A 10,186-nucleotide genomic window follows, 5' to 3' on the forward strand; every position below is an offset into this window, starting at 1 on the left:
AAAGAGACTCTGCAGCCTGTGGAGGAAAATAAAGAAGGTGCTTAAAGTCTGTGCAGGGTCCCACCTCAGTTACTGTCTGCAACAACTACCCCGTCCACTAGAGGGAGCACTGATACTTCCACCAGCTCTGCTTCAAAGTTAAACAGGAAATAACTGCATTCACTGGTTTTATAAGACTGTCAGATCTGTAAAACAACAAAATAAAGCTATTATTCAACTTGGTTTATTCATTACCTTTTGCTTTAATATATTGGTTTAATTCTAATTTTACTTTACAGATTTTACCCAGCTTACCCTCTTCCTGGGAGGCTTCTAGTAACTTAAATGTTCTTCTAATTCGTCCAGATGTCAGATGTTAGAATATTTATTACAAAAAACAATGATAAATTCAGGATGATGGAATCAAGGACTGAGAACATCTAGAGTCTTCATTCAGTTCCTCAACTGACCAAAGAACTAATAATAATGAGTCTTTGGTGTCAATTATGTTCAGTTAGTTTAACAATTTCAGACATTTGCTTTAATTAAAACCAAGTTGACTTTAGTCGGTAAAGTTTAAAGCAAATTCCCATCAGCTGCTAAACGTCTAGATGTCAGCTCCATTTGTCAGATTGAGCCGACAGATCAGAGATCATGAGTGAGAGGCTTTAGGATGCAGCAGAAAGACGTCTGGTTGGATAGCTCAGGGTGTTTGCTCAGATATCAGCACTATGGAGGTCATGAGATCAAGACAGATGAGCTCCTTGTTTTAAATCAACCCAAAACTGAACAATTTGAGAGAAATTTGAACAAGATAGGAAAGAGTTAAACCAGTGTCAGTCAGTAGCTCAGTGTGATAGACTGTAGGCTGGTAATCTAGAAGGTCTGAGTTCAAATTACTATCAGGCTCCTTGTTGTTATGAAGAACCTTAGAGTCTGTATTTTGAGGAGTCCGGGATTCTGAATGAAAACTTTAAAAGCACCAAGAGAAGAACGCTGAGAGGGGAGTGGACCTGATGGTGCAGTGGAACTGTCTGTGACCAGAAGATACCAGAGGTGGAGGTCCTGGGTTCAACTCCTGCCTGTGCTGTGACCTGGAGAGGTAAGTATGTCTCAGTGTAGGGAGTGGGTGAGGGGGCCGTGTCCCCTCCCCGGCTTCTCAGGAGGTTCATGAAGGGGGTTATGCTCTTTGCAGAGCTGACTTTTTATTGACACCACTAACTTTAAACCTGAAACTGGATCAACCTGACTGGGAATGTGGAGTTACATCAGGAGAACAAGAGGAGAACCTTTGGATCTGAGGAGGACCTTCTGTTTTACTTCTTCAGCTTCTGGATCTTCTCAATCAAAATACTTTCAAAGCTTGATTCAAATCTCATTTTCTTCCATGGAAACTCTAAAACAGATCATCCACATTGGTTCAACAGCAGCATCTGATCTGAGCTTCAGCAACAACTTCCAGAACATCTCAGCATCAACATCTGAGTCCAACATGCTAAATTCAGCTGACCTGCTCAAAGAAGTTCAACAAACCTTCAGAAACTCAACATCACCACTGAACCAGAGTCTCTGAACACAGTCAAACATCTCCAAGCAGGTCAAAGGAGTTAGCATGTTCTGCTCCACATGCTAGCACCAACATGTTGTGAAAGCTCCTCAGCAAACAGACCAACCACAAAGCTGAGCTAGAAGAACCTTGGATCTGAATGACCTCTATTAGTGTTTCAATGCAACAAACTGAGATCTGAATCCAACCTCTGAACCAGTCTGACTGAGCCGATCCAGAAGCTGGAGAAGCAAAGCAGCAGCTTCAGGTCTCCTCACATCTAAACCTTCTCCTCTTCTCTCACCATCTGAACTCCACATTCAGTCACATTAACACAGTTACAGGTTTAAAGTCACCGCTGGAGCTCAAAGTGCCCTTACCCAAAGGGTTGCTCTATGTGCTTCCTCCATCCAGACCGGGTCAGGTCAAAGGTCAGACTGTCAAACAGGAAGTAAAGGCTTCCACTTCCTGTTATAGGGCGGGGCAAAGCAGGCTCTAGCAGCAGGGCTGGATTTGTGGGTAACTGAGGCCAGAACACGTCTCTACAGTCTGTCTGTCCATCTGATCCATGAAGAAACTGAAGCTGACATCAGGGGACACCAGAATCACAGCTTTGTCATCAGAACCTTCACAGTGGAGCAGCTGCTCTTTAGACCAGGCTCTCAGGAGAAACCTGTCTGTCTCTGATGCTTTTACTCTGAATGGAGATCAACAAATGTTGGCTTTTCTTCTTCATTTGCTTGTCTGAGAACTTTACACTTTGAAACCATCATGGGTCACAGAGTGAATAGCCTCATGGTGTAGTGGTGATGCTGCTGGTACTAAAACTGAAGGTTCTGAGTTCAAATCCAGCTAATCCTTACAGAGTGTTATTAGAATGATGGTGAATGTGCAAGGGGAACAGGTTAGAGAGGAGGTACTAGAAGTAGTAGTGTTGGTAGTACTGAGAAGGTTCATAGTTGTGAGGGTACTAGGAGAGCAGGTTAGTGGTGTTCTAAGTGGTCCTGTATCTGGTTCAAATCCTACCTGAGCCTGGAAGAAACCTCCCTCTGTGGTGGGGAGGTGAGTGGAGCTGTGTCTGAACTATGTGACTAGAACAACCCACTACAGAGGGAGGTTTGCTCTAGGCTTACATCTAGGTGCTAGGAGAACAGGCTAGAGAGTGAATGGTGTACTGCTGCTCAGAGGGTTATGCAGAAGTTCATAGTGGCATTGGTCATGGTAGAAAGGCTGATGTTCCTAATCCTTAGTGCTAATTTTAGTTGGGGTGGAGAGAGAAATAAAACTTTGTTATGTGGGGTCCAAGGTTAGTTGAGATACAAATGAATAGCTTAATGTTTTGCATAGTCTCATGGTTTGTTCCCTCAATGGTGCTGCATCTGGTTCAGATCCTGCCTGTACTCTGGTCAGGCCTCCCTCTATGGTGCATTGGGGAAGGGACTGTACCCTTCCAAGCCCTGGACATTTAGTTCAGACACAGGCCACTCCCCAACTCACCACAGAGGGAGATTTGATCCAGGCTCAGGTAGGATTCATACCAGATACAGCACCACTGATGGAACTAACCCTACACTACCTTCCAACATCTGTCTCTCTACCACACCACTACACTATACACTGTCTAACTACCACCACTTACTCTCTAACCTGTTCCCCTTGCACATCCACCATCATTCTGATAACACTCTGTAAGGATTAACCAGATTTGAACTCGGGACCTTCAGAACCTTGACTAGCCTTCACATTACCACCAACATCACCACTACACCATGAGACTAATCCCGTCCTGACCTTTTCTCCTAGCGCATTTATTTTTATTTATTTTTCCCCCATCATTCTGATAACAAAAGGATCAGCAGGATTTGAACTCACAACCTTCAGTTTTAGTACCAGCAGCATCACCACCACACCATGAGACTATTCACTCTCTAACCTGTTCTCCTAGCGCACTTATTTTTTTCATTTCTTTCCATCATTCTGATAACAAAACTTGGTAAAAATTAGCAGGATTTGAACACAGAACCTTGAATCATCTCATTATAACCAGCAACACCACTATGCCATGAGACCATTCTGCCCCTAAGATCTTCTCCTAGCGCATTTATTTTTTCTATCACTCTGATAATGAAAAGAACTAGCAGGGTTTGAATTCAGGACCTTCAGTCCCAGTACCACCAACAATGCCACTACACCATGAAAACATTCAAGCACTGAATACTTCTCCTAGCACATTTATTATTTTTCCTCTCTGAAGTTAAAACCTTGCAAGATTAAAGAGGATTTGAACTCAGGACCTTCAGAACTTTGAATAACCGTCTCAGTACCATCAACATCACCACTACAACATGAGGCAATTCTCTTTCTAACCTTCTCTCCCAGCGTATTTATATTTTTCATTTCTTTCAATTTTTTTGATAACAAAACTTTTAGCAGGACTTAAACTCAGGTTCTTCAGAACTTTGAATATCAGTCTCTGTAACATCAACAATACCACTACACCATGAGACCTTCCAAGGGCTCACTAGTTCTCCTAGCACACTTTTTCCTTTCTGATGTTAAAACCCTGCAAGACTAAGAAGATTTGAATTCAGGCCCTTCAGAAGATTTGATATCAGTCTCTGTACCATCAGTAACACCAGCACTCCACGAGATCAGAAACATAAAGACTGGGTGAACTACATCAGAATTTAAACTCTGGATCATTGGAACTGCCAGCTAGATTCTCTACCTGCTGACCTACCAAGGAAACTTGGTGGAGTGATGGTCTAGTGGTTAGAGTGTTGTACTTGCATCCCTTAACTCCTGATTACTCCCCAGATGCTGCACAGGGCAGCCCACTGCTCCCCATGGGGATGGGTTAAATGCAGGGAACAAGTTTCATTGGCATGTATGTTGCAATGACAATAAAGATTATTATATTAACCTAATAATTTATCACATCACCACTAGACCATGAGACCAATCCCTCTGTGATTTGTTCTCCTAGCGCATTTTTTTTTTCACACAATATGTGTTCGCTAACATTGTTAGCTTAATTAAGGCAACGTCAAACCCTGTTTTAGCTCCTGTTACAGATTAAAAGTCATAGATTGATATCTAGTTCAAGTGAAAGAACTGGCAAACACAAAGTAAGTAAACTTTATTTATATTTTCAAAAATAAATATCAGACAGTGAATTTATTACAGTGTAAAATTACCAAACAGTAACATCACAAGAACAGCTTACAAGGAAAGCATCAAAAATACATAAATTTAACTAAATGCTTGTCTAAATAAAAGTGTCTTCAGCTGCTTTTTAAATGACTCATTAAACAAAGCCTCTCTCAGTAACATCCCTGGATGATGTCACAGCTAGCAGAACGCCAGACCAGATGTACCTACATTATCTTTGCTTTCTTCTATATACTTCTGCACTGATGCTGTCCTACCCGCAAAGACAATCAGAGTGTTTCCTAACCAGAAACCATGGGTGGACAGCTCGGTGCGGCCCCTGGTGAAGACCTGGAATGCAGCGTTCAGATCTGAAGACAAACTGGCCTACAGGAGGGCTAGAAGTGAACTTAAAAAGGCACCCAGAAGGCCAAACAAAGGTACAAGCAGCGCATCGAGGACCACTTCAGCAGACTTCTTGTTAGCACTGCACTCAGCTCTGACACCTGCAGCAGCCCAACACCTATGTTAGAATGCTCTTTGTGGACTTCAGCTCAGCATTCAGCACCGTGCTCCCAGACATGCTGGTTCTGAAGCTCCACAATATTGATTCTCCACACCTCTCTGCTCCTGGATCAGTGACTTCCTCACCAACAGACCCAGGTGGTGAGGATAGGGAACATATTTTCCACTGATCCTCAGGAACACCACAGGGCTGTGTCCTCAGCCCAGCGCTCTTCACCCTTTTCTCTCAGGACTGTTCTGCTGTCCATCCCACAAACACAGTGGGGAAGTTTGCAGACATCACTGTAGTGGGTCTCATCTCCAACAGTGAGACCCACTACACAGATAAGGTTCACAATCTGACATAGTGGTGCTCCAGGATCAATCTGATCTTGAACACGAATAAGGCGAAGGAGGTGTTAATAAATTACAGGAGCATGAAGATTAAACACGTGCCACTCTGAATACATGGAGAGGTGGTGGAGTGTGTGGACAGCATTAGGTTCCTTGGCATTCACATCTCCCTTGACCTCTCCTACACAATGAATACCTCCCACCTGGAGAAGAAGACCCAACAACGGCTCTTCTTCCTCAAAAAATTGAAACGGACCAGACTTTCCACTAAGTTGCTAATTTTTTTTTACATTGCTTTCATATAAAGTATTTTATCTATCAGCATAACTATATGGTATGGGAGCTGAAGGAGAGGAAGGACCTAGCCCGTGTGGTTAGAACAGCGCAGGGGATTGTGGGATGCCGTCTACAGAAGACTCAGTTTATGCAGCATGAGTTCAGAGAAGGGCCAGCCACATCTCCACTGATCCTATGCACCTGGGCAATGCACTGTATTCCCCTCTTCCATCAGGTAAACTCGGGTTATCAGGTAACGTATCAATTCCTGAATTAATGAACTTAGAAACAGCTTCTATCCAAGAGTTGTGAGGGCTATCGCTCCCTTTTGAGACATTTGTGGCCCATCATATTTTACAATCACACTGCTGTTATTGCCGATTTGGACACTGCTATTCTGAGGAGAAATCAAATAGACCCCTTGCAACCACGTGACTCCGTTACCCAGAACCCCTTGCGTGGCGGCCATATTGGTTGGCATGCCATTTTCTACACAACGCAAGATATTCAAGAGCCGGGCGTACACTGTATGAGTTTTTCCCCTTTTCGGGCCGATTCTTCAGTCGTGCGAGCATTTTTTGAATCGGGCCGAATTTCAGCTTGATCGTACAGGGGGGAGGAGGGGGGACTGGCTTCTCACGACTACCTCCCGATCAGGAATCGGACGATCGGTGAAAATCAAACATGTTTGAAATTCAGTCGGCTGTCGTGAGGTTTTGGTGAGCGCATCCTGCTGTTCAAGCAGAGCTACGAGGGAGCGCCCTCCCCTCCTCTCCGTCCCCGCCGGCCATGCGAGTAATGAGGTAACTGGGCCAGTGCAGTGGTGGGCTGTCACGCTAGCGTGCCCACCAAGATGGAGGCGCGCACCCCCGATCACATGACTGTGACGTCAGATGCAAGGGGTCTATTGCACATTTCTTTAAATGAAGCCTCAAGATCTCTGCATACAAGTTTCCTATGTTTTATCTTTTGTGTGGATTTTCATGTGTGCTTTTAAATATGAGTGGAGGGAAAAAGATTTTCTACACACTTCACAACCAAAGGGTTTATCTTCTGTGTGGATACCCGCTATTACCATCTAATGTAGAACAGATTACTAGATCAATGTGTGCTTCTGTGCTTTTTTGTTTCTCTTGTTGTGTCTCTGTTCTGTCTTCTGTAACCCCAGTCGGTCGAGGCAGATGACCGTTCATACTGAGCCCGGTTCTGCCGGAGGTTTTCCTTCCCGTTAATGGGTGGTTTTTCTTCCCACTGTCGCTTCATGCTTGCTCAGTATGAGCGATTGCAGCAAAGCCATGTACAATGCAGATGACTCTTCCTGTGGCTCTACGCTTCTCCAGGAGTGAATGCTGCTTGTCGGGACTTTCATGCAATCAACTGGTTTCCTTATATAGGACATTTTTGACCAATCTGTATAATCTGACCCAATCTGTATAATATGATTGAACTTGACTTTGTAAAGTGCCTTGAGATGACATGTTGCATGAATTGGTGCTGTTTAAACAAAATTGAATTGAAAGTCATGAATTTTTTGCAATAAATAAACATCTGCCTTTAATCTTTTAAATTGGTTAAAATATTCAGCTTTTGCTCTCTGGTGCCAGCTCCATGCACATTTCATGTCACAAACCATAACTTCACCATTGATGTGAGTGAGAAGCTGAAGCTGAAAAGTGCATGTCCCTATAGAAATAGATATCCATAGACCCAGGTGACATCATATGAAGTGCTTGTCATTGTCTGATCAACAGGAAAGAAGCAGAGGAATAAGATAAAGAAAGACAGAGAATTAAAAAGGTGCAGAGATTGAAAAGGGGTGAAAGAAAAAGTGTTACGACTCATAACACAAAAACCCAGCTGTGACTAACCAACATACCGTGCAAATGTACTGCTGTGCATACATTTAATTTATCGTGTTCAGTTCTATTCACTTTTAACAAGTGTCTGGTGAACTGGTTATTGATGCTGCAGCTCTCTGCCACGACTTCTGACCTGCTCTTTTTGCTTGTAATGCTCCAATTTAACAAAAATTGGCCAATGCCGGGTTTTATTGGGCTTCTTACTTCTGAGCCGGTGAACACGGTGGAAGCTAATGTTTTTTACCTCATCTCCTGGAAGTTTTAGCGCCCCCGCCCCCACCTCAGATCCTCAGACCACCATTCTGTGATGCTAATTCCTGCATACAGGTCCCTGCTGATCAGAGCAAAACCAACAGTGAGGCAGGTGAGGGTGTGGACTGAGGGAGCAATGGAGGCGCTCCAGGACTGTTTTGAGTGCTCTGACTGGAACATGTTCAAAGCTGCAGCAACTTATGAGGACAAGATCAACATTGATGAGTACGCCATGACTGTGTCAGCCTACATCAACAAATGCATTGAGGACGTCAGCACCACCAAGACCATCATCACCCGAGCCAACCAACGACCCTGGATTACTGAGGAGGTCTGTCAAGCTCTAAAAGCTCAGAACTCAGCCTTCAAGTCTGGAGACAAGGAGGCACTGCTTCAGGCTTTGTTACACAGTCCAGCCATTCATCAGACATCAATAACCTCTTGACAATTAGTGAGAAGGATGAGCCTGTCTCTCCCCACACAGTTTATTCTTGGAGGCATGGATGACAAACAAACTCTAAGATCATCTTCCACTTGTAAACCAGCTCTGCATTTGTTCTTCATTACAGTCAGAGCTGAAAATGTTGATCCACAGAGGTAAGTGGTTGAAACGTGTCAGGTTCAAATACCTAAAACATTCATTAAACAACACAAGGGAAGAAAGACAACAAGCGTTAGTTTGGTTTTATTTGAGAGGAGAACAGCAGAGATGTGCTCAGTTACAACTCCTTACTGCTCTGAAAACACCCTGTGCTTCCTCTCTCTTTATTGTGTTCAGGGAGGTCCCTAATTAGAAACCATTTATGATGTGACATTCAAGATAAAACAACGCCATTCACACAGTTCAGTTCAGGTCTTAGAAAAAGAGTCATATCTCTGCAGGCCTTCTGCAATGATAAGAGAGACAGTTGAAAAACATAGTATGAGGTAAGATGAAGCATGGTATATGTTCCAGTAAATAAATGACAATAATAATAAACACAATAATACATAAGAGAGATATTAGTCATCTGAAAAACACTGTCTGAATAAACTCAAACCTTAAAACCTTTTTAATAGTAATGAGTAAATATGTGATAAATGCCATAAACATGGTAAATAAAAATAAACATGTAGAGAATAATAAAAATAATTCTAACAAAGCGGCAGCAATATTTTCATGGCCTCAGCAGCCAGTTCAGGATACTCATGTGAGAGGGACGCCCAAAAGTCTGCATGATTTTCCTGCTGGAATCTGGCCTTCAATGTTCTGTCACAAGATAACTCCAAGAGCTGTTCTTCTGTTTTACCTCTTAAGCCATTTCTTGTTGCAGCAGGTGAAAATGGATCAGCATCCAGTCCCAGGCATCAGTGTTCACATCAGAGAAATATGAGCTGAAGTTCTCACACAGTGATGTTAGGTGTGAAGTCACAACATCCCTCACAATAGCAACAGACAGCTTCTCATTGATTAAAAAGTCAGTTGGTGAACATGTCTGTTATTCTATCTTCTATTCTTCTTCATAAAGGCGGTGATTTTGTCACCAACTTCAAGGATAGATGTGTAGCCTCCTTGGATGGAGAGGTTGATGCTGTTCAATAGGTTGAATATGTCTGTTAGACAGGCTAACTTGGCAATGCAGTCTGGATCATGAAAGAAATATGCAATGTCTGGTTTCTCCTCTCAAATTCAGCCATTTCTCTGTGTAGCTCAACAACTCTCTGCAACATTTTCCCACGAGACAACCATCACACCTCAGTGATAAAGCAGTGCGTCATGTTCAGCTTCCAGATTTGGGCAAAGTTGACCAAACAGCTGTGATTTCAAAGCTCTGGATTTCACAAAGTTAACTGCAGTGATAGCTGTGTTCAGAACAGAAGATCTGGGTCCATGTCTCTGGAAGCTAGTGCCTGCTGATGCAGGACACAGTGGGTAGCTATAACGCATGGATTGATGGATTTTATCCACGCTTCAACTCCACTCTTGGGACCAGTAATCGCTGCTGAGCCATCCGTACAAACAGAGACATTCTTTCCAGCTCAGTCTCGCTTCAGTCAGAAAAGCATCAACTAGCTTAAATATTTTCTCACCAGTTGTCCTGGCCAAGACCTCCTGGTAGAAACAAAAATCCTCCAAAATGTTTCCCTCCCAGGGATAGAGCACCAGAGCTATCAGTTGAGCAGCATTGAAAATGTCTGTAGATTCATCCAGCTGTATAGAAAACTGATCACATGAACACAGTCTATCCAATCACTGTTCCTGAATGTCAGCCGACAGTTCTTTAAT

The sequence above is a fragment of the Fundulus heteroclitus genome, unplaced genomic scaffold (assembly GCF_011125445.2).
Source record: "Fundulus heteroclitus isolate FHET01 unplaced genomic scaffold, MU-UCD_Fhet_4.1 scaffold_114, whole genome shotgun sequence".
Taxonomy (NCBI): domain Eukaryota; kingdom Metazoa; phylum Chordata; class Actinopteri; order Cyprinodontiformes; family Fundulidae; genus Fundulus; species Fundulus heteroclitus.